Genomic DNA, 25,894 nt, shown 5'->3' with positions numbered 1-25,894 from the left:
CTCCCAAACCCCCCCCCCCCGGCAACCCTCAGTTTGTTTTGTGAGATTAAGAGTCACTTATGGTTTGTCTCCCTCCCAATCCCATCTTGTTTCATTTATTCTTCTTCTACCCACTTAAGCCTCCATGTTGCATCACCACTTCCTCATATCAGGGAGATCATATGATAGTTGTCTTTCTCTGCTTGACTTATTTCGCTAAGCATGATACGCTCTAGTTCCATCCATGTTGTTGCAAATGGCAAGATTTCATTTCTTTTGATGGCTGCATAGTATTCCATTGTGTATATATACCACATCTTCTTGATCCATTCATCTGTTGATGGACATCTAGGTTCTTTCCATAGTTTGGCTATTGTGGACATTGCTGCTATAAACATTCGGGTGCATGTGTCCCTTTGGATCACTACATTTGTATCTTTAGGGTAAATACCCAATAGTGCAATTGCTGGGTCATAGGGCAGTTCTATTTTCAACATTTTGAGGAACCTCCATGCTGTTTTCCAGAGTGGCTGCACCAGCTTGCATTCCCACCAACAGTGTAGGAGGGTTCCCCTTTCTCCGCATCCTCGCCAGCATCTGTCATTTCCTGACTTGTTGATTTTAGCCATTCTGACTGGTGTGAGGTGATATCTCATTGTGGTTTTGATTTGTATTTCCCTGATGCCGAGTGATATGGAGCACTTTTTCATGTGTCTGTTCGCCATCTGGATGTCTTCTTTGCAGAAATGTCTGTTCATGTCTTCTGCCCAAGAAATTTTTAATTTTTTATAAACATATATTTTTATCCCCAGGGGTACAGGTCTGTGAATCGCCAGGTTTATACACTTCACAGCACTCACCAAAGCACATTCTCCTTTTTTTTAAAAAAAAAAAAAAAAAAAAAAAGGCTTCATTGGGCGTTGTAGATGTCAAAGAAGAAAAATTCAACCGAGTAAATTTGAAGATCTAATTGGCTTTGTTAATGGGTTCATGATCCAGGCAGCTGCCCATCTGGCAAGTAGAGGGGAGCCCTGAGGAGTTGTACAAAATGGAAGGTTTTTATAGGGTGGAGGATGGGGCAAGAAAGTTATTAGCAAAAGAAAAGACAGGATTGTTCCAGGCAGATCACCATACCCTAGGAGAATCCAGGGGTCTGATTCGATAATTTACCTCTTCTTCTGGGCCCTTGTGACAGTTTACCTCAGGGGTGTTTATCAGAAAATTCCTGACTGACCTTTTAAGATTTACATTTTTGGGGGAGGTTGAAACTGCAGTTAGGTTAGGTGTTAAGCCCCAGTTAGGTGACTTGGCCTTAAGAGATGCCATTTTGAGACTGTGGTTTCTTTTATAGTTAACAGTTCTATTCTCCTAACACTTTGAAGATTGGATCACTTCTGTTTTCTGACTTTAGTTGTTGCTTTTGAGAAGTTTGTTTGTCTAACTGTTGGTCTTTTTTTGTGGGTGATATTATAATGTCATTGTCTTTGGTACTTTGCAGTATCACTTCAATGTGCCTAGATGTGAAATTCTTTTTATTCTGCTTAGTAAAGAGTGTTTTCTGTGTCTTTGGATTGGTGTCTTTCATTAACCTTGGCTGTTATGTCTCAAAACTGCCTGCCCTCCAATCTTAATTCTCTCCTAGGACTTCAATTTTCAACTTTCTTACTCTATGCTTCATGTCTCTTAATATCCTTTTAATATTTTCTGTCTCTTTTTATTGCGTTCTGGTCACTTTTTTCCAGAACTCTTATTGGTTCAAGTGATTCTAACTTCAGCTGTGGTAAATATGAAGGTTAACTTGTCCATTGAGTTTTTAATTTGAATGATTTTGTGTTGTTTCTGAAAATTCTCTTGGACTAATTTGTGAATATTTCTGGTCATTTTTTAAAGTCTCATTCATTTTTTTATTCCATATTCTATTACATGAGATATTTCATTTTATGTTTCGAAACATGAAATATCTCATGTAATAGAATATGGAATAAAAATCTGAGAGTGCTAAAGCACAATCTATCTAAGAGTGCTAAATATTTGGAAATTAAGGGTGTCTTTCTGTTTCTGGCAACTCTCACTTATGTTACTTTATTTTCTTGGGTGTTGAGGAAATTCTTTTTTGAGAGCTTATATTTGATTAAATTCAATTGATAGCAACATTGAGGACTTAAATTGAGAGCTTTTCTCCAAGAAGATTTGCATTTCTTGTGTGGAGCTTGGGGGCAGGACTGACCTAGGACTATGTTAGCAACCTTCAGGGGGTCTTGACTTCACGAGTGTCAGATTCAGCTACCCAACCGTGTGAGGGACCCAGCATTCCATATCTGAAGCTGAAGCATCTGCTCCCAGGGCAATCCTGACTTACATGTATGCTTGCCACTTACAATTTTGAATTTATCTTACATTTTTTCCTTCCCTCCCTCTTTCTCTCTCTCTTCTTCTCTACTTGTGCATACACTCCTTTGGAATACTTTCTGTAGTTTTTTGGTGATCAGAAATGCAATATGAAGTTTGTTCTACTTATCTAGAGTTTTGTTTTAGCAAAAGGGCCTCTTAGAGTATAGGCTAGAAGCAGAAAATTTGGTCTCTTTAGAGGATGCCCTACTTCCTTGTTTCTTCTCCGTCACAGCTAACTTGTACCTGATTATAGGCTGAGTTCTGGAACTACTTCTGGCTTATGGGGTGTAAGGGCCTATTTAGCCAGAGCAGCCCCACCTCAGTTGAACAGCCATTTTGTTGTTTATGCAGTAAAACTTAAATTGATCCTAAACCGCCCCCCCACCAGGGGAACTTACTTAAAAGCAAGTCTGGGAAACCAGTCCCAGGTAACAAAGCCCAAATACAAGGGTGGGTCAGGTCAGGTGGAGATAACGGCCAGAATGCAGGGATGAGTCGGGTCAGGTGGAGACATCCAGTCAGTATAGTGTGCATACTGTCTCCCTAGCCACCAAGGAGTATGGGCCCCACCTTTTGGGCACCAATTCTGACTAAGTTGATAGGCTAGTTCAAATAGCTACTATAGGGTGAATTGTAATTCAATTGGCCACCCATGTGTGACCTAGCATGACTGTGCAGCTTTCTCTGTGTGTTACAATATCATTTGCCACCTGTGTGTGGTCAGGCTCAACCACATGGCCTCTGCTCTATAAAAGTTAGTCTGTGGGGCAGGGAGGGGTCTCCCTCTCTGTAAGGGGCGACCCCGACTGTCTGTTTGACGGTCGGTTTGATTCTGGATGCTTGGTGGGAAATAAAGCTTTGCTTGACTTTAACTTTGTATCAGTCTTGCTCCTTTGACCATGGACCCATTATTGGGGGACCCAACATGGGGTATGATAGTGTCCTCATCACCCAGCATTTCACATACTACTTTCTGTATGCTCTTCTTTGCTGATAACCCTGGGGTCATTGGTCAAAGGTGTTTCTTCAAAATACAGTATTATGTATGACAAAGACTATTTCTTTTAGGGGAAAAAAATGGATCCCATATTTAAGTATTTAATTTCTTTATAAGATATATTTTCAGCTAACTTGTGTCATGCAACTGATTTCTTTATTTAGAAGAAAAAATATAACCCATTATTCAAGTGGCTCTTTCCATTTAGATAAGGTATTGGCATCATTTGCTTCTTGAAAATTAGGTTTGTGTCTCATTTTTCTTTTTATACCTGGCTATACCTACCATGAAAAATTTTTCTGTAACTGAGTTATATTTTTTTCAGGGATTTGGATATAGCATGTAGGTTTGTTTGTTTTTTTTTTCCCCTGCAAGATTTTATTGAATGCAGACACAAAAATTAAACCTTAAGATAGCATTTGAAATCTCCTGGTAGACCAATCTAAATAGAGCAAGTTGTTCAGTTTAAGTTATAGATCTAAATCATGGACTTTAGGGATATTTTCTGGAAACTGATTTTTTGTCCTGGTTCTAATCATTGGTACTGCATCTCCCTTCATATTATTGATGAGTAGCTGCTATGATTACATGAGAGAGTCTCACAAGGATGGGAAGTGGAGACAGAACAGTGCTTTATTTGGTGTTAAGCTAATATGTAGCATTTTTGCCTCATCTGGATACAGTCCTTTGAAGAAATGGGTAAGGTACTCTGTGTTCTTAGTGAAGAGTGGTAATAGGGTCTTTGAATGTGAAACATATCCTAATTTTTTTCTTTTCAAAAATAACGTTTCAAAACAAGTCAGAATTTCTGAAGGCAATTACAGAGCCACTTGTATTGACAAAATAGCAACAAGATGGGTTGTAGAAGGTTACATATCTATTCATTGCTCAGATGCTTAAGGACATGCCAAAGAACATAACACCTCCCTTTTCTTTTCTCTTGAGAGAGGGCTTTATTTTTAATCTTGCCTAGTGTTCTGATTCTTTTGATTATATTCCAGAAGAAAATCTGATGAGAATCACATAGGCCACCTACCTTAACCTCACAAATGAGAATCGCATTAGGTTAACAGGGTAAATGAATGATAGGTATTAAGAAGGGCACTTGTGATGATGCACCCTGGGTGTTATATGTAAGTAATGAATCACCAAATTCTACTCCTGAAACCAGTATTACACAACAGGTTAACTAACTAGAATTTACATAAAAATTAAAAAAAAAAAAAATGAAGGACCTGGAAGAATTCTATGGGTTCTCTGCTCTGAAGATACAGAGGAATCGCATCTCTTTCCGGATGAAAAATGATAATTCCTGATTGATTGAAATGTCATACTGATTGGATGAATAGCAATCTGGGGGCTGTTGTATGCTTCCTAAAACTCTGGATATGTTCTTCAACACAAGGAGGTCTTCTGCTGGGTACATGCAGGGCAAGAAGGACCAAGACCAAAATCTGTGCTTAGGAAAGTTCTAAAAAAGCTATCTCCTCTAGATTTCTAAGACTCCCATAAAGAAACAAATATAAGAATTATTGCATGTGGAATTACTTAGAGCATTATGATTTCTCAAGCTTGAGAATATATAACTATAGCAAGCAGGGTATTTATTAATTTTTTTTTTTTAAGATTGTATTTATTTGTCAGAGAGAGAGTGTGTGTGAGCACAGGCAGACAGAGTGACAGGCAGAGGGAGAAGCAAGGATCCAGATGTGGGACTCGATCCCAGGATGCTGGGATCATGACCTGAGCCAAAGGCAGCTGCCTAACCACCTGAGCCACCCAGGCATCCCAGCAGGGTATTTCTTAAGAGCATGGCCTGAAGGAGTCAGGACAGATGGCAGGCCTGGGCTGCTCTCTGCATACCCTCACATTCTCTGTCTGAAAATCTTCCCTTTGGGATGGGTACAGTTAACTCCTTCCTTCAGAGGTGTAAATCACTGAGAATCATGAATGTCTTCCTCCTGGCTTTCAACTGGAGATAATCTTTGAATCAAGGGAATGTAAATCCAGTTGTGTAATAGGAAGGCTATCTACTGGGGAGGGGAAGATACCTTTGAAAGGAGGAGTGGGGAGTGCTGAGGGCTTGACAGAGCCATATCCTTTTCTATGACATTGGCAAGGATCCTTAGCTGGTGGTACTCATGCTGAAATAGAGGAGACCCCAGTGGGATTTATCCAGCTTTTCTGTTGGACTTTGTATCTTCAGAGCAGAGAACCCATAGAATTCTTCCAGGTCCTTCATTTTTTTTTTTTTAAATTTTTATGTAAATTCTAGTTAGTTAACCTGTTGTGTAATACTGGTTTCAGGAGTAGAATTTGGTGATTCATTACTTACATATAACACCCAGGGTGCATCATCACAAGTGCCCTTCTTAATACCTATCACTCATTTAGCCTGTTAACCACCCAAATCCCCTTTAGCAACCCTCATTTTGTTCTCTCTTATGTTTGCTTCCCTCTCTCGCTCATCCCACCCCACCTTTCCTTCCTATGTGTTCATCTGTTTCCTGAATTCCACATCTGAGTGAAATCATACAGTATTTGTCTTTTTCTGACTGATTTCACTTAGCATAGTATACTCTAGCTCCATCCGTGTCATTGCAAATGGCAAGAGTTCATTCTTCTTGAGGGCTGAGTAACATTTCTCTCTCTCTGTGTATGTATCACATCATTATCCATTCATCAGGCTGTGGACACTATGAACACTGGGGCTCTTTCCATAGTTTGCTATTCCTGATAGTGCTACTGTAAACCTTGGGATGCATGTACCCCTTTGAATCTGTATTTTTTGCATTCTTTGGGTAAATAGCTAGTAGGGCAATTACGGGGTCATAGAGTAGTTCTATTTTTAACTTTTGGAGGAAGTTCCATACTGTTTTCCAGATTGGCTGCACCAGTTTGCATTCCCACCAGCAGTGTAAGAAAATTCCCCTTTCTTCACATCCTCACGGATATCTGTTGTTTCCTGTGTTGTTCATTTTAACGCTTCTGATAGGTGTGGGGTAGTGTCTTATCATGGTTTGTTATGTATTCCCCTGATGATGAGTGATGTTGAGCATCTCTTCAGTGCCTGTTAGCCATCTGGATATCTTCTTTGGAGAAATGTCTCTTTGGGTCTTCTGCCCATTTCTTGGCTGGATTTGTTTTTTGGGTGTTGAGTTTGCCGAGTACTTTAGGATTTTGGATACTAACCCTTTATCAGATATGTCACTTGCAAATATCTGCTCACATTCGGTTGGTTGCCTTTTAGTTTCATTGTTTATTTTGCTGTGCAGTAGATTTTCTCTTGATGAAATCCTGATAGTTCATGTTTGCTTTTGTTTCCCTTGCCTCCTGCAGCATGTCTAGTAAGAAGTTACTATGGTTGAGGTCAAAGAAGTTGCTGCCTCTGTTCTCCTCTAGGGTTTTGATGGTTTCCTGTCCCATGTTTAGGTCTGTTATCCATTTTGAATTTATTCTTGTGGATGGTGTAAGAAAGTGGTCCAGTTTCATTCTTCATGTAGCTGTCCAATTTTCCCAACACTATTTGTTGAAGAGATCATCCTTTTTTCCCACTGTATATTCCTTCCTGCTTTGTCGAAGATTAGTGAACCATAAAGTTGTGGGACCATCTCTGGCTTTTCTTCTGTTCCATTGATCTATATGTCTTTGTGCCAGTACCATACTGTCTCTATGATTAGAGCTTTGTAATAGAGCTTAAAGTCCAGAATTGTGATGCCTCCACCTACGCTTCTCTTTTTCAGCATTGCTTTGGTTATTCAGGGTCTTTTGTGGTTCCATGTGTCCTTCATTTCTAACTCCATGCCTGGTGCCAGTAGGAGCTCTGTGTGTGCTGACTCTTGAGTGGATGCCAGCTCAGGACTTGGCAGCAAGGCTGGGGTAACAGGGAAGGAGGGAGAAGGAGATACAGAGACAGGTACCTGACACACTGAGGGCTAGCATGCTGAAGAGAAGCATTGTTAGATCTTTCTTTTGTCATGGTCCCAGTGCTTCTCATTATTGTTCTTCCTTTGGTGAAAAAAAGTGGCTTTTTGGGGCACCTGGGTGGCTCAGTGGGTTAAAGCCTCTGCCTTTGGCTCAGGTCATGATCTCACGGTCCTGGGATCAAGCCCTACATTGGGCTCTCTGCTCAGCAGGGAGGCTGCTCCCACCCCACCCCCCCCGCCGCCCATGCCACCGCCAGCCTCTCTGCCTACTAGTGATCTCTGTCAAATAAGTAAATAAAATCTTAAAAAAAAAAAAAGAGGTGACTTTTTTTTTTTTTAGATTTTATTTACTTATTTGACAGAGAGACATCACAAGTAGACAGACAGACAGGCAGAGAGAGAGAGAGGAAAGCAGGCTCCCCGCTGAGCAGAGAGCCCGATGTGGGAATCGATCCCAGGACCCTGAGATCATGACCTGAGCCGAAGGCAGCAGCTTAACCCACTGAGCCACCCAGGCACCCAAGAGGTGACTTTTTGTTTTTGTTTCTTCTTACTCCCCCAGGTTTCCACTTCTGCTCCATCCCAGGCCCTCACCTTTGGTCCAGGAGCCTGGGTGCTGTTAGCCTTGTGCTCAAATAGAGTGAATGCATCCCCCACTTCCCTGGATGCCCTTGAGAGGTCTGTCAGAACAGGACTTCAGGGGTAACCCTTCTCCTTCACCCCTTAAGCCTTGCCTTTCTCTGCTTTGGATTTACCCCAGACCCAGCCCAGAGCTTAGACTCTTGCTCAGGATGTAGTTTGTGCTGCTCTATTGATCTGTCCTCCAGACCCTGCTGCCAAACTGGCAAATTTCCAGATGTATTATGATCCTATTGTTCTAGGGGAAAAAAAAAATGCTTTTTGAAGGTGGGGGAGGGGGGAAGTCAAGTGCTTTAATTTGGACATCAGAGTGGTTTGGCTTGTGTCCTCTATCCATCCCAAGGAGTTTACTTAGGCAGACACCCACAAAGGGATTGATCAAGGAGGGACAGGGGTTAGTCATCCGTCCTAGGCATCTGGCAAATTCTGTTGCACACCTGGAGACACAGTTTAAGGTGCTTGCCAGGAAACCAAAGGTTTGTGCCTCTAGAAGAGGAAGGGGGCCTGGTCCCACTGAGTTACAGCAGGGCCAGATGAAGTGATTCTCCATGACTGGGGAGAGGAGCATCCTCTGTATTCCTCCTCCCTGGTCCTTTCACTGCTTAAAATTTGCATTCACTTCATCTGCATCCCACCAGATCTTTCTACCTGGGGACAGGAGGATGCTGTATGAAGTCTGTGTCCTTGCACCTGGTGTGTGTGGCTGGGAAAGGATATTGAGCCTAAGGACTGCCTTAGGACTCCTCCCCTGCCTAAAGTTTCCTACTTTAAAAAACTTATATCCCAAATGTCTGCAACTTCAGTTCTAATGATACCTTTCCATGTTCGTTTGTTTAGATAGGCCACATTGCTGCCTGCCATTGGCAACCCTCCTGGACTAGGCTGCTTTGGTTAATCACATGGATGTTGTGAGTATTATATTCACAAGTGGATGTAGAGAGGATAATTTGATTGAACTACAAATCCTCACCACACGAGCCACTCCTGCTTAACAAAAATATGTGAACCGGTTGTGATCTGGAGTTTCATTAATCTCTGGGATTATGCTGCTGGCACATTGGTTAAATTCTGTGATTTCTGTATCTTACTGTAATCATCGACTTTCTATCAAAGAACTTTGGACACAAAGCAGTGTCTTAGAATGTTTCAACATGAAGGTAGTTGTTGCTGTCCATTTGCAATCCAGAATTCATTTCATCTCCTATGGCTTTATGTTATAGCTTTCTTAAAGTTGTCAACATGAATGTGCTTCAAATAGCTTTTAGTCCTAATCTCGTGGTTCTGTTCATTGAAGATAAGCAGCGATTTCTTCTCTTCCTCCAGGTTCCCAGTGGGTCTAAATATCTCTTTAGTTGGGCTGGCAGGACCCAGGGAGAAAAGATGAGAAAGGAGGAGGGGAAAAACCAAAGTAGATGAGAAAATGCAAGAAATATAAAGAGAAGGGAGAGACGAGCAAAGCATTCTGGGAAGGTCACTAATGACTTAAAGGCTAGTCTTGAGTACAAGAGTTTAGGAGCCAAGGGTTAGAAAGGACCTATCTGCAGGCTCCCCAAAGAAAGTATACATGTGTCCTAAGTCAGTCTCTTATGTGACTTGAAGGGTCACACAGAATATTCTCCAGCATAAGACAAAGGACAGCTGACTAGTAAAGTCTCTAGGGATGAATACAGGCTAACCAGAAAGGCCAGAAAGAATGGATGATGAAAATACTACTTTCAAAGAGAGACATCCCAGAAAACCCCACAGAACCAGAGGATATGAAGGTAGACTGCAGTCTCAGGTATCATTTTTGGTCTTCCTTTTTTGTCTTAGAGCTGGCAAAACTGAGACTAGGAAGTGAGAAGTGATGAGCCCAGAGCTGCGGTGAGTGGCTGAGCAAAGCCGTACATCGTGGGGGCTTTCCATAGAGTTGTGCTGCCTTTTCTAGAATTGGCATCCTGGGCAAGTCAGAGCTGTGTGGCACATAGAATCACATAAAGCTGGCCAGACCAGACTTTGATTCATTACATCAAAAGAATAGCCATGTCTAAAATGGAGTTCATCTTTTTGACATCTTGAAAACGCTTTTTCCGGGCTGCGCTGGACTCTCCCCATGCACAGCAAATAGAAGCAGCTTTCTCAGGGCAGCCCAGGTGGCCTGGGATGGACTTACACTGGAAAGCATGACGTGGAAACGTGTTCCCCATCCATGTGATTGCATGATTTGATTTCCATTTGGACAAGGAGAAGGGAACTTTGGGAAGGTATATAGGTTACTAACATGGAGAACAGGAGTCCACGCATTCTTCACGGATGGGATCAGATGTGGCTCAGATTTCTCAATTCACCGAAGCTCTAGTGGGTCCGGGGCACACACCCCGCCCCCATTTTGGTAGCCTCTTTTGTGCAGAAGGAAGTGAACTCATTGGCAGCTGCACACCGGGAAGGAGAAAGGCTTCAGAACTCCTGGAGAGCTACTTAGTGAAGAGAGTTACCGCTAAAGATGAGGACAACATATTTCCATCTTACAGATGTGCGGTTTGTTAAGTGCACTTGGCCCTGCCCCATTAAATTAGCCTTTCAATCTCAGTAACTTGTTGGAAGAATTACTAGGGCTCTGCTTCATGGCTCCGTGGCAGGCAGTTTAGTAGAACACTTTGGTAGCAAACGTCAAGACAGAATACCGAGACAGAATTATGGTCTGCCCAGAGCCCCTTAGCTTCTGTGGACTGAAGCTTTTATTTATTTATTCATTCTTAAAATTTTTTCTCTGGTATGTGCACTTGTAGCAACAGAACCAAGAGCAATTATGGATCAGACACTTTACTGCTTATTTAGTTATATTTCATTGTTCTGTGTTTAGTAAGTTCTAGATCTCCTGTGATTTAAGTGATTCACAGCCTCTCATTTCTTGGTATATCTTGGTTGCTTCCTCTTAGCTACACTGAAGACTTCAATGGTCTTACAGTCTTCAGTCATTGGGGAAGGTGATGTTGTGTGCTGGAGAGATTCTGAAGTGCCAAGTAGCACTTGGTGAACTGGTGCTGTGTGGTCGTGAACTGGTGCTGTGTGGTGCTCTGTGGTCCATTTAATGAAGTTCATGCATGCCCAGTGTCCACAGTAATCTCTGGTCTTAGTATCTACCCCTGTCCTTTTAACTTAGGTGGTGGACAGGAGCTGATATAGTTGGTATACACTGGTCTCGTTTTAAGGTGGTAAGTAGACATAGTGGCTGATTTCTCCTCTTTTGGATAAACTCTTGGAGAACATGTTTGGGAACCATGCAAAGTGGGCACCTTTCAACAGTGTCAGAGCCACGAAGTCTAAATTCATTCAGTTGTTGCTCTGTAAGGTACACTTCTAGATGTATTGCTGCAGGATTCACAGATTCTTGGGCCATTTGTTTGGATCAAGTTTGACTTTTTCGTAGAGTGCTGTTCTTTGCTGGAATAAGGGAGAAGAGGATGTTGGGAAGATTTCTACCATCTCTGTGTCTTGGTTTCACTATTGAGATGCTTGGATGGAATGTGAGTGATTGGAAAGAGTTTAAAAAAATCATTCATTCATCACGTATTTATTGAATGCCTACTTGGTGCTAGGTGTATTGGAGATGCAATATTGAACAAAACCCAGCCCCTGCTCTCTGGGCATATGTTAGATTTGGGGAAGAGAGAAAATGAACCTGTTTCTGGTGGTAGTAAGTGTTATGCACAAACAAATAAATGGGGGGAAAAAGCAACAAGCAAGTAGAGAAGGGGCTAAGGAATGCAGGGATTGCTGTTGTAAAGAAATATGGTCAAGAAAGACCTTTCTGATAAGGAGACAATTGAGCAGAGAGTGGAAGGAAGGAAGGGAAGCAGGAAGCCCTGTGGATATCAGATGGAGAATGTCTGTGCAGAGGAAATCCAAGGATGTACTTAGTCAGCATCTCCCTGCAGCCTTCCTTGAAGGCCCAACTTATTTTTCTTGCTCCTTCTTATATACAAGCTGAATATTACCATTTTTACCATAGGTTTATGCAGTACTTACTATTAAGTGAGAATTATGCATGCAGTATACTTTATTAGGGCTGCTGCTGTTAAGCACCAGATTCGTTATCTATTACATGGAATTCTGATTTAAAAACAAAACAAAAAAAAACCAAAAAACAAACTATAGACAAAAAGGAGACTCCAGCTCATGAAACTCTTTATTACCTCTTAGGTATTTGTAGGCCTAGGAAACTATTCCTCTGGGGATGGGAATGCTACATAAATGTACAATTGTTTTACTGCCCCTGCACTTCAGACCACTAGAGAGTGTTCATCTGAAATAAAAGCAGGTTTGCTTGGGGATAGATTTGAATCAATGATATAACTTGAAATTGTGCCAGCAACCCCATTCTCTCACAGTGTATGCTGCGGTACAGGGAAGTGTTGCTATAGGGGGAGGCAAAGGAATGCGTTGGTTTAGCATTAGCCAAATCTGGACGTAAGCCAGGATCCATCTAGAAACCGTATCATTAATCCTTGTTGTCAGTCACTGTCCACCGGCCCAGAGCTATCAAATCAAGATCTTTGAGGCTGGCATACTGTAGTCAACAGTAGTGAGGCAGACAAAGTTAGGGATATGAAGAATTAATAAGAAGATGCCTTCGAATTTTTAAACCAAAGTTATTTTGAAATCCTGGAAAATATTCACAAGATATTCAAGAATCAACTCTTCAAAGCAGATTACTCCTAGTTATATCTGATTCTACCCCCCGCCCCGGGTCCCTTGTAATTCCCCCATTGTAAGCTGTATTTTGTAAATTTTGAGGGGTCCTCTAGGTAAAGAGGATATGGTTCAGTTAAACATGCTTATGAATGAATAAATATGGATTTTTCAATCTATTTCTGTGAAAGTTTAAAACATTTTAAAAGAATCAAACATCAGAAATCAAATGAGAGCTAATTTACCAAGAGCAGAGCTAATATATCATTTTTAAGGGGCATTTTTCTTGATTTCTTTTTCCTTGCCATCTTCCAACCCCTGCCCTTCCTCCCCCCGACAGCCCCACCATTCCTGCCAACCGGCTGCATGGGGTGCAGTTCCTCTGAGCTCTGACTGTACTGTGTATGTCTCAATCATGGTTATGGGCACTTGTGAATTCAGTATCTGTCCAAGGCTTTCTGGAAAAAAGGGACCATGTCCTTGAGCTCAGAATTGCCAGCACTTTGTGTGATACTTGACATGTAATGGGGTTCTGTGTATGTTTATTGAAGAGATGAGTGAATGAATGAATGAAGGTATATATCTGGTTCTGAACTTCCTGGTAACCAAAGCTAAAAGAAAAATAGATCGATTACACAGTTCTCATAGGCATAGATTAAACCGAGCATTCCTTCAGAAGATACAGTTCTCATCTTGGTGCTAAGTTCCTGAAAGTATCTTATAAAACATGGTATAAAGGTAGTGAGTTATAAGAAATGTTATTTTTAATACTCCATAAGCTCCTCTGGCCCTGGCCTCAATGAAAGAAATCCTGTGGCTTTTGGTAGAGCCTTGCAGCTGGATGCTAACTCTGGCTCCCACAGGCTCTGGGTTTTCATTAGCTTCTTAGCAGATTCCCTGCTAGAATATTCTTTTTCCCAGATGGCAGTGGGCCCACAAAAGAGCTTCATTTGTGCTGCTGTATTTTATTTTCATGATTGCAACTATCTAATAGATACTGTACTGGAAGATTTTATTGTGCTATGAAGCAAAGTGTGTGAACTAAGGGAAAAGCTCCAGTAGAAGCAAGTTGTAAGGTTGCTGTAGTCAGTTTAAGACTTGCAGCCTGCCCTGGCCGGTGGGGTCCTCCAGTTACCTCAGACAAGTTGCACTTGCTGACCTTTTGAGCTTTCTTTCTTCCTTTTTTTTTTTTTAATTTTTAAAATTTTAAAATAAATATATAATGTATTTTTAGCCCCAGGGGTATAGGTCTGTGAATCGCCAGGTTTACACACTTCATAGCACCCCCCCCCAATGTCAATAACCCCACCACCCTCTTCCAACCCCACCCACCCAGCAACCCTCAGTGTTCTGTGAGATTAAGAGTCTCTTATGGTTTGTCTCCCTCCTGATACCATCTTGTTTCATTTATTCTTTTCCTAGCCCTCAACCCCCCCCCACGTTGCATCTCCACTTCCTCATATCAGGGAGATCATATGATAGTTGTCTTTCTCCGATTGACTTATTTCACTAAGCATAATACCCTCTAGTTCCATCTATGTCATTGCAAATGGCAAGATTTCGTTTCTTTTGATGGCTGCATAGTATTCCATTGTGTATATATACCACATCTTCTTGGTCCATTCATCTGTTGATGGACATCTAGGTTCTTTCCATAGGTTGGCTATTATGGACATTGCTGCTATAAACATTTGGGTGCATGTGCCACTTTGGATCACTATGTTTGTACCTTTAGGGTAAATACCCAGTAGTGCAATTGCTGGGTCATAGGATAGCTCTATTTTCAACTTTTTGAGAAACCTCCATGCTGTTTTCCAGAGTGGTTGCTCCAGCTTGCATTCCCATCAGCAGTGTAGGAGGCTTCCCCTTGCTCTGCATCCTCGCCAGCATCTGTCATTTCCTGACTTGTTGATTTTAGCCATTCTGACCGGTGTGAGGTGATATCTCATTGTGGTTTTGATTTGTATTTCTCTGATGCCGAGTGATGTGGGGCATTTTTTCATGTGTCTGTTGGCTATCTGGATGTCTTCTTTGTAGAAATGTCTGTTCATGTCCTCTGCCCATTTCTTTATTGGATTATTTGTTCTTTGGGTGTTGAGTTTGCTAAGCTCTTTTTAGGTTTTGGATACCAGCCCTTTATCTGATATATTGTTTGCAAATATCTTCTCCCATTCTGTCAGTTGTCTTTTGGTTTTGTCAACTGTTTCCTGTACTGTGCAGAAGATTTTAATCTTAATGAAATCCCAATAGTTCATTTTTGCTCTTGCATCCCTTGCCTTTGGCAATGTTCCTAGGGAGAAGTTGCTGCGGCTGAGGTCGAAGAGGTTGCTGCCTGTGTTCTCCTCAAGGATTTTGATGGATTCCTTTTGCACATTGAGGTCCTTCATCCATTTTGAGTCTATTTTTGTGTGTGGTGTAAGGAAATGGTCCAATTTCATTTTTCTGCATGTGGCTGTCAAGTTTTCCCAACACCATTTATTGAAGAGGCTTTTTTCCATTGGACATCCTTTCCTGCTTTGTCGAAGATTAGTCGACCATAGAGTTCAGGGTCTATTTCTGGGCTCTCTATTCTGTTCCATTGATCTATGTGTCTGTTTTTGTGCCAGTACCATGCTGTCTTGATGATGACAGCTTTGTAATAGAGCTTGAAGTCTGGAATTGTGATGCCACCAACATTGGCTTTCTTTTTTAATATTCCTTTGGCTATTCAAGGTCTTTTCTGGTTCCATATAAATTTTAGGATTATTTGTTCCATTTCTTTGAAAAAAGTGGATGGTATTTTGATAGGAATTGCATTAAATGTGTAGATTGCTTTAGGTAGCATAGACATTTTCACAATATTTGTTCTTCCAATCCAGGAGCATGGAACATTTTTCCATTTCTTTGTGTCTTCCTCAATTTCTTTCATGAATACTTTATAGTTTTCTGAGTATAGATTCTTTGCCTCTTTGGTTAGGTTTATTCCTAGGTATCTTATTGTTTTGGGTGCAATTGTAAATGGGATTGACTCCTTAATTTCTCTTTCTTCTGTCTTGTTGTTGGTGTAGAGGAATGCAACTGATTTCTGTGCACTGATTTTATATCCTGACAATTTACTGAATTCCTGTACAAGTTCTAGCAGTTTTAGAGTGGAGTCTTGGGTTTTCCACATATAGTATCATATCATCTGCAAAGAGTGATAGTTTGACTTCTTCTTTGCCAATTTGGATGCCTTTAATTTCTTTTTGTTGTCTGATTGCTGAGGCTAGGACTTCTAGTACTATGTTGAATAGCAGTGGTGGTAATGGACATCCCTGCCGTGTTCCTGACCTTAGCGGAAAAGCTTTCAGTTTTTCTCATTGAGAATGATACTTGCAGTGGGTTTTTCATAGATGGCTTTGATAATATTGAGTTATGTGCCCTCTATCCCCACACTTTGAAGAGTTTTGATCAGGAAGGGATGCTGTACTTTGTCAAATGCTTTTTCAGCATCTATTGAGAGTATCATATGGTTCTTGTTCTTTCTTTTATTAATGTATTATATCACATTGATTGATTGTGGATGTTGAACCAACCTTGCAGCCCTGGAATAAATCCCACTTGGTTGTGGTGAATAATCCTTTTAATGTACTGTTGGATCCTATTGACTAGTATTTTGGTGAGAATTTTCACATCTGTGTTCATCAAGGATATTAGTCTGTAATTCTCTCTCTCTCTCTCTTTTTTAAGATTTTTTTTTTAATTTATCTGACAGACAGAAATCACAAGTAGGCAGAGGCAGGCAGAGAGCGAGGAAGGGAATCAGGATCCCTGCTGAGCAGAGAGCCAGATGTGGGGCTCGATCCCAGGACCCTGGGATCGTGACCTGAGCCGAAGGCAGAGGCTTTAACCCACTGAGCCACCCAGGCGTCCCTGTAATTCCCTTTTTTGATGGGATCCTTGTCTGGTTTTGGGTTCAAAGTGATGCTGGCCTCATAAAATGAGTTTGGAAGTTTTCCTTCCATTTCAATTTTTTGGAAGAGTTTCAGGAGAATAGGAATTTATTCTTAAATGTTTGGTAGAATTCCCCTGAGAAGCTGTCTGGTCCTGGGCTTATGTTTGTTTGGAGATTTTTGATGACTGTTTCAATCTCCTTACTGGTTATGGGTCTGTTCAGGTGTTCTATTTCTTCCTGGTTCAGATGTCCTTTTGGGCTTTCTGAGGAAGAGACTGTTTTCCCAGTTAGAATACAGGTGAGAATCAGCTACGGATATCTGCTTAATTAAAAAAACAAACATTTTAGGGGGTGCCTGGGTGGCTCAGTGGGTTGAGCCTCTGCCTTTGGCTCAGGTCCTGATTCTGGGGTCCTGGGATCGAGCCCTGCATCAGGCTCCCTGCTCAATGGGGAGCCTGCTTCCCCCTCTCTCTCTGCCTGCCTCTCTTCCTACTTGTGATCTCTCTCTCTGTGTCAAATAAATAAATAAAATCTTAAAAAAAAAAAAAAAGGTGAGGGGCACCTGGATGGCTCAGTGGGTTAAAGCCTTTGCCTTCGGCTCAGGTCATGAACTCTGGGTCCTAGGATCGAGCCCTGCATTGGACTCTGCTCAGTGGGGAGCCTGCTTCCCCCTCTCTTTCTGTCTGCCTCTCTTCCTACTTGTGATCTCCGTCTGTCAAGTAAATAAATAAAATCTTTAAAAAACAATTTTTTAAACCGGTCGCTTTTGGGAGGAGAGAATCAGGCTGAGAAGAATGAAGATAGTGTTGCAAAGGGAAAGAAGATGGATTGCTTTTTGTGTGGGTGGGAGAGAGAGGAGAGATACTTGAGAAGTTCTTTGATCCAGCAACAGTATTTACTGAAATGTTTTTAAAGGATGTATTTTCTTGTAAGTTGGATAATCACTTAGGAGAGAAGACATTGAGAGGTGAAGTGCTCTGAATCCCAAGGCATTCTGAGGAGAAAGGGCAAGAAAGATATTTATTGAGCATCTACTATTTTCCAGGCACCTCTTGAAGAAAGACATTTCTCTCTCTTCTCAATGTTTGAGACAGTTTTCTTTTCCTTTGGACTCTTATGGTCGAGGAAAGGGAAACTGCATTAATGATGTTAAGTAAATTATTAAGATCATTTAGTTAGTGTCTACTTTCTCAAAGCCATTATCAGATCCACTTAGTGTGTCCCAAAGCTCAGGCTTGTGTTGTTTTTTAAATTTTAAAAGTGCTCTAGTGGTTTCCCATTTGTTCTGAACCCATTGAGGCTTCAGAGCTATTGCAAGGCAGGTACATTTAAGGGCACATCTAGCATTCTCTGTACACAAAAATACATGTCTTATAGATAGGTGTATATATTTCAAAAATATGTAGCTATTTTTGGAATCTCTCCTTAAACATTTATTTAAAAGCATTACGTCTAGAACATAAACTCAACAAGACCTAGGTTTTTTTTTGTTGTTGTTTTGTTTTTGTACATTTTGTGTAATGTAACTCCCGTGCCTACAACCAAGCTCAGCATCGCAGTCACTCAATACATGCTTGTGCATGCAGGAGTGAAAGAATCATTATAGTTCTTTATGTCAGGCTTTAGTTAGTCAACTTTGTATTAGTAGACATTTAGATTGTTTCCATTTTTTCTTTTATTAACTATACTAATCCATGCTACAATTGAGTCCTTTATCTATACATTGTTGCTTTTTATAAACAAATACCTTTCATTATAATAGATTCCTGGGAGTGGAATTGCTGGGTCAAAGGATACATATTTTAGATCCTGATACTACCTTTTTGGGTGCAGTTCAGCACAGTGGGTCAGTGACCCTGTCCCTCCCTCCCTCCCTCCCTCCCTCCCTCTTTCTTTCTTTCTTTTTAAGATTTTATTTATTTATTTGACAGAGAGAAAGTTCACAAGCAGGCAGAGAGGCAAGCAGAGGGGGGAAGTAGGCTCCCCGCTGAGCAGAGAGCCCGATGTGGGGCTTGATCCTGGGATCCCAAGATCATGACCTGAGCTGAAGGCAGAGGCCCAACCCACTGAGCCACCCAGGAGCCCATCTTTCTTACAGTGTGTAAGATGATCTGTTTCATCTCAACTTGGCTGATACTAGGAGCTATTGTTCTTACATATACATGTATATATGTATGTATGTATGTATCTTTTAAGTCAATAAATTTTTTTTAAAGATTTTATTTATTAAAAAAAAAAAGATTTTATTTATTTGACAGACAGAGATCACAAGTAGGCAGAGAGGCAGGCAGAGAGAGAGAGGAGGAAGCAGGCTCCCTGCGGAGCAGAGAGCCCGATGTGGGGCTCGATCCCAAGACCCTGGGATCATGACCTGAGCTAAAGGCAGAGGCTTTAACCACTGAGCCACCCAGGTGCCCCATAAGTCAATAGATTTTTGTTTAAGGAATGTTGCATGTGATTCCTTCCATTGCCAGTTACCTTGGTTCTTCCAAAGTCTGAGTCCTCATCTTCAAGGTAGCCCTTTTAAGAGAACTTCTGCTCCAACCACTGTTGTCATTGTCAGTCAGTCCACAGTTCTTTTCATTGCGCTTCTTTGATCTCCACTTGACTGTGGACATACTTGAAAAATTCCCCACCAGAACTTATATGAAATGCTCTCTGATCATTTACTCCAAAGGCAGCGACCCATGTTTCAAATCACTTTTACCATAGAACTTTCCTGTTTGAAAATCCAGCACGGATCTCATTTGGATGGATGTTCTGAAAGGCTGTTTTCATTCAGTGTATTTGCTTTTTATTTTTTACGGTATCATTAAATTCCAGAATTTGGAAGGCTTACTGCTTCATCTAAGTTTCTACTTATCCTGCTTAGGAGCTTGGGCAATAGAGTGTGTTTTTTTCCCTCCTCAGTTGGGAGAGGCTGTGGGATATTATTCAATGAAATTATCTTTTTAAACCTCAGTTTCTGTTCTCTTTGTTACTCTCTGCACCCCTTGTTTGAATACATGGACTCTGTCTCTGGTCATTGGTCTAGAGTTAACTGTACGTCATTAACAAGTGGAATCTGCCCACTCTCTGACAGACCATGCCTGCATTTCTAAACCAGATTTAACCCTCTGGGAGTGATCTGCCATTGAAAACATGTGCTCTCTTGTCCCCAGCCCAGCCAGCCAGTGTGCATGACTGAGATGCCATAGGCGGTTCTTGTTGGCCATTAAGGATGTCTGACCTTGATCTTTGCCCCATAAGCCCTGTGGATGGGAAAAATCTGTATGTGACCAACAGCTCTCTTTACAGTACTTGCTTGATAGAAATGACTTACTGTTGGTCTCTTTCATGGGTTTTCAACAGAGGCTTTTACAGAACTCAGAAGCTTGTGTGCAACACTCTTCAAAAATGGTGTTACCAGTACTTTGTCTTCTGAAGTAGTATTTTCTTCTCTTTGGTTCACGTATGCGAACTGTGTAAACCAGTATATTCCTTTTTGCTTTGGTTACCAGGAAGTTTAGTACCAAATGTAAATCTTAATCACTCATTCATTTGTTTTACTCAGTAAATAGACTTGGAACCCCTATTACATGTCAGGCCCCATAAAAGTACTGGGGATTCTGAGCTTAAGGACACAGTGTCCACCCTCCAGCAAAGTGGTTCGAGTTCCAACTCAAGAAGGAATGTCCTGCCTCCTCAAGTCTTGCTTTGGATTCTTGCCCTAGACGGGGAGAGCCCAGCTTTTCCCATGGAACATAACCCCTCTCCACTAAACTTATTAGCACTAGAAAGAAGGCAGCTCATTTTCCTTTCAGGTGCAGACAAAGGCTGCTGTTGTCCCAGAGTGAAGGGCCTTTGGTGAGTTGATTAGCACACAGCCTGGCCTCTGCTGATTTTCAGATGGAGACCATCAGATACGATCTGCCACCTCATTAGGTTGACACTGTTCCTGCCCCTCTTGTAATAATGTCACTGGAGCACTTTACAGTCTTAGTAAGTGCTGTAAGCATACACTACCCGGGTAATCCAGGGTCAGTGGCTGCAGATGCTTGAAAAGGCACTTGTTTTCTCATTCCCTGCTGTGTTTAAGGTATAACAGGTCAAGATGTATAATAATTGGCAGGTTTAAATATTAGAGGAGCAGAACTTGTAGCAATATAACTATTTTTATCTGTGATTCTAACTTGTACTTTTTCAAGATCAAGGGGACAATGAAGAAAATTAGATGATTGCTACAGACTTACAGAAGTAAGCTCATTTATTCTAGAAAAGAGAAGGCAGAAAGGAGCCTTCAAGTATTTGAAGATATATAAGATAGGCAATAATTAGGAACTCCTCTCCTTTTCAGTGAAAACAAGAGAAATATGTCTTGTATTGATTCACAGAAGAATTAAGTTAGGCTGAGAGCTTGCTGACTAGAGACCAGAGAAGCCTGTAGGCAGGGGGGAAGGGGGAAGGGGAGGTGGTGCAGGCTCACCTGTTTCAAACTTGTTTTGGACTTTTAGTAGGCAGTTATTTTCTTGGTCGGAATTGGGTTCCACAAGCTGTTTTGGAGGGTGGTATCAGACCGTGTGCTAATTCATAAAAGCATATAACCTGCCCTTGGAGAACCACGTGGGTGTGGTGGGATTTGGGGTGTCCTTTCTCTGTGTAGTGGGTTACAAGGATGTGGTGAGGAAGGGCTGGGGAGAGTGGACATCTGGCTCAGTGTCATAGAGCTAACACCATCTTCTCTTTGGGTCAGAACTCAGAGACCAGGGTGCTGGATGAGCTTGTGACTCAGTGCTTAAAAGGGTAGGGGGCTCCCTCAAAGAACCAGCATGGGAGGGGGGGTGTCTAAAACAGACCTGTTTTAAAGCATCAGGGTGGAGAGATTTCTTTCTGTCCCTAGGATTCTGACATAGATTAGTGCCCTTTCTCTGATACGTGAAGCCTGGAGGAAGTAAATGGGAGAAGTCTAACAGAGAGCAGAATTTGATAGAGAATAAGGGTGTCCCTCCAGGGGACAGGCAGCTGAATCCTTGACTCTCTGAAACTTAGCTAGATCAGATTCACCTGCTGGCCATGAGGGCCAAGGTCCCTCCCATAGGCTTAGATTCAAATGACTTCTTTAAACTCATCTTTCTTTTAAGTTACTTCTGTAGCATTGCATTTTTATTCCCCATACTATATGAAAAGATTTCCCCTAGCTTTTATGGTTAGATGACCAAGAAAGTAAACACTGATTCTGAACTTCTAACATGTTAGCCTGGTGAATTTCAACAAAATCCAGCATCATGGTATAAGTTCTTTCTTTGTTCTTGAGTCTGCTCTTCCTCCAGGAGAAGTCTTCTCTCTTTGCCCTATTTCTGATGATTGGCTAGGGCAAAAGGAGAAAAAATTGCAGTTGGAAAAAAAATAAACTTATGTGAAATAGGGTTTGGCCAAAACATAAAACTGTGCTATAGACTTACCATGTACAAATCTTGTTTAAACTGTGATGTTTGTTTGGTGTCTACTGTGTACTGCAAGGAATTGCAGGGTAGTAGTCAACACTTTTGTGGCGCTTATGGTCGTGGGAAGCAAACAGACAAGCAGTGAAATCCTATCAAGTAGTGATAAGTAAGGAAAAAAGAAGTAAAGCTGGTAGGGAGATTGGGAGGGCCTGGGAAGGTCTAGTGTTTTAGATCAGCTGGTCAGGGAGGCCTTTCTTTAGAGGTGACGTTGTAGCAGAGATCTCCATGAATCCAGGGAGTAAGCCATGTGACTATCTGGTGGGAGTGTGAGGAGAAGGGTCATTCCAGGAGACAGGATAGCACGTGCAAAGGTCCAGAGGCTGGGCCAGAAGTTACTTGATGTGTCCTTTGGGAGGAGATAGGAGAGAGAGATTGGAGAGGTAGCGAGGATTCGCCAAGCTGGTTTGCAATGAAATGGAGCAGTCTTCCATTTGTTTGTACTGGTTTGCAGCTGGTTTGCAATGAAATGGAGCAGTCTTCCATTTGTTTGTACTGGTTTGGCTTTGAAGTTTTTGACTAAGCACCTTTACATATACTGGTCAGGTAATGAACCTCTTGGATACCTTGCTGAACATGTTCGCTGGTTTAATTGCTCAGACATGTTAGCCCTGACAGTTCATCAAAAAAGGAATTTGATGGGAATGTGCAAAGGAATCTGGAATTTCTGCAGTTTATTCGACTTATCACTAGAGACTTCGTTTTATTTAGATGCTGTTTTTTAAGTGAGTAATGTGACTAAAAGCTTTCTACTTATTTGAATAATAATATATGAACATGGTAAAAATGCAGATACTATCTTTTAGTGAAAACAAGGCTTCCCTGTCTCCTAGTACTTGAGAAGCAACTGCCGTTAGTACATTGTGTCGGCAGGGTGTTTCTGGAATGTGAAGACTGTAGGAGTGCTGACAACACTGACTCCCTTGTTGACCTTCCACCTTGTTCTCCCCTCTGGTGTGCAGATGGTGTCCCTTGAGATCACTACCCTGGGACCTCCCCACCATGCCCCTAGCTCCATGAAAGTTGGGAATTAAGGTGTGGAGAATTAGCTGCATATTCCTTCTTCAATCCTCTGTCTGTCTGCCTGTCCACCCACCTGCCCTATTGCCCCTGTCAGTGAAGTACCTGAATAAAATACTGTGTCAGTGGGATGAAGAGGCTTGCTTTGTTTCTTTGGTTTTTTATTTTTTATTTATTTATTTATTTATTTTTATTATTATTATTATTTTTTAAAGATTTTATTTATTCACTTGACGGAGAGATCACAAGTAGACGGAGAGGCAGGCAGAGAGAGAGAGAGAGGAGGAAGCAGGCTCCGTGCTGAGCAGAGAGCCCGATGCGGGACTCAATCCCAGGACTCTGAGATCATGACCCGAGCCGAAGGCAGTGGCTTAACCCACTGAGCCACCCACGTGCCCCTGTTTCTTCGGTTTTTTAAAGTGACTTCTCAGTCTGGAGGATACTTACTGACTCCCCTCCACCTTCTAACAAATGCCCTTCCCTTTATATATATATATATATATATATGTAAAAGGAACTGTGGCCATACACATTGTTGCAGATCTTGCAGATCTTGGAGCACTTCCATATCATAAGCATCATAGACATCAGGTTGCCTCATTCTCGTTAATAGCCACTTACCTGACAAGACCGCAGTTGACTCATTCTTGCATTGATGGACGTGAAAGTTTTTGTATCTTTTGCAGTAGTGGTTTAATACTGTGATGAAAATCCTTGCACATTCTTCTCTTTGCACATTTATAAGTGTATCTATGGGGAAAATTCCTAGGAGTGGATTGGGGGGCAAAGGGGAAATGTATATTTTAAATTTTGATAGGTATTGCCAAATTGTATCTATCTGTGGTCACCCTGGGTGAGAAAATCCTGGGTCCTAAGTGACACCTTGTAATTGCCCTTCTTTTGTGTTTAGGATATAAGTGAAGCTCGCTCTTTTAGTGTAGTCTTCTTTGGATGTCTCTTAGAGTGAAATTGAAATCAGAGATAAACAACAGTGTGTTTTGGTCGAGGACTATTGTCTGTATGACCATGATTCTTTGAAATCTGTTGAGACTTCTTGGAAACCTAGTACATTGTCGGAGGCAGGCCCCTGGCCAGGGCAGCCTCCACCATTAAAAGATGGTGCCTGGCTAGTTGCCAGGTTAGGATTGCCTCCTGAGACTAAGCGGAACGCCCAAAGAGGAAGTAAACAGCATTGGTTGCTAGCGAAGTTGTTCGTTTAGGTGCACAGCCTGATTCGCTCCCTCCTGTACCCTGCTCGCTGATTGGTCATGTAAACGTATCTAAGTGTGTAGACTTGCGGAAATAGAAGATACATCTGAACTGGGGCTTCTTGTTGTCCTTGCGGGTCGAGGGCGATAGTACATGGATAGTTATATAAATCCTCCCAAGTGCTTTAAAAAAATGAATTTTGTTTGTTGGGAATAGAGGGTTTGTTTTTGTTTAAGATTTTATTTATTTATTTGACAGAGAGGGAACACAAGCAGGGACAATGGGAGAGGGAGAAGTAGGCTTCCAGGCAAGCAGGGAGCCCAATGTGGGGCTCACTCCCAGGACGCTGGGATCATGACCTGAGCTGAAGGCAAACGCTTAATGACTGAGCCACCCAGATGCCCCTGGGAATAGGGTTTTGAACACGTTTTTAGATTAATCTTGCTAGTTATGTTCTTCTCATGATCTGTAACCCTGCTAGTTTTTTTCTGCATACTTTCTAAGATCTTTCAGAAAAGACATCTACAACTCTGTGCATTTTTCCGTGTGTCCTTATAGTTGTCAGCTTTCACTGGATGTTTTTGTAGGCTGTGCTGTTTAGAAACACTGTAGTTATTTTTTCTTGGTGCATCATAAGCATGAATTTGTTCTTTTTTGTCTCTGATATTAATATTGCTACATCAAGGGCACCTGGGTGGCTCAGTCACCACCCAGGTGGTGACTGGGTGGCTCAGTCAGTTAAGCATCCAACCCCCTGATTTAGGCCTGAGTCATGATCTTGTGGGTCTTGGGCTGAGCCCCACTTTGGGCTCCACATCTACTTGGGATTAGCCCTCTGTCCCTCTACCCAGATGTGCATGTACTTGTGCCTGCACACCTTCTCTTTCAATAAATAAATTGTTAAAAAATATTGCTACACCAGCTGTTTATCTTTTCAGGTGGCTTTGGTATATGTTTTTCATGTTCTTCATTTTTATTTATTTTCTATGATTTTGTTCTGTGATTCTAGAACTGTCATTGGAAGACTATAAATGAATTAGATTTGTCAAGCCATTCAGCATTTTGTATTCTAACAAATGATTTTAATATGTCCATAATTTTTGAACTACCGACATATTTGAATATTTTCTGCTATATTTTGTATTATATAAACCTTTTTCCCCTTTGCTATTTAAAAAATAGTTCCTACCTTTTGTTGGATTAATCAAATTTTCTCTTAAATTTCCCCCCCTCCTTCTAGCTAATTAGAATCTCATCTAGTTTTCTAGGGCTACAACAGCAAAGTGCCACTAACTGGGTGGCTCAACCACCTAGAAATTTATTCTCCTACAGTTCTGGAGGCTGGAAGTCTGAAATCAAGGTGTCAGGAGCACCGCACTCCATCTGAAGCCTGTGGGGTGGGGTGTGTGTGTGTGTGTGTGCGCGCGCACACGCGTGTGTGTGTGAATCTTTGCTTGGTTTTTAGCTTCTAGTGGTTTTCTGGCAATTGTTGGTATTCCTTGGTCTGCAGGTGCATTGCTGTAATCCCTGACTTCCAGGTCACTTTATGTTCCTGCATGGATCTCTGAGTGATTTCTGCTCTTAGTTTATTATTCCCTTTCTTCTGCTTGCTTTGGGTTTCTGCTGCGCCTTTTCTAGATTCTTGATGCAGGAGTTTGGAGTGCTTTGA

At 41.6% G+C, this 25,894-nt stretch overlaps 1 protein-coding gene across 12 annotated transcripts in view; it reads left to right on the top strand.

Moving 5' to 3' along the window:
- Window positions 1-25,894, top strand: part of LYPD6B (LY6/PLAUR domain containing 6B) — a 180,127-nt gene that overhangs the window by 82,713 nt on the left and 71,520 nt on the right. The window contains exon 3 of one of the 12 annotated variants that reach the window (XM_059394314.1): window positions 8,770-8,840. The exons of the other annotated variants lie outside the window; for them this stretch is intronic. The gene's annotated coding sequence lies outside the window, so the exon portion shown is untranslated. The remainder of the gene's footprint in view (window positions 1-8,769; window positions 8,841-25,894) is intronic. 12 annotated transcript variants of the gene reach the window in all.

This window comes from Mustela nigripes, chromosome 3, assembly GCF_022355385.1.
Source record: "Mustela nigripes isolate SB6536 chromosome 3, MUSNIG.SB6536, whole genome shotgun sequence".
Classification (NCBI taxonomy): Eukaryota; Metazoa; Chordata; class Mammalia; order Carnivora; family Mustelidae; genus Mustela; species Mustela nigripes.
Note: the sequence above shows the minus strand (reverse complement) of the source record. Positions and strands in the feature narration are given on the sequence as shown.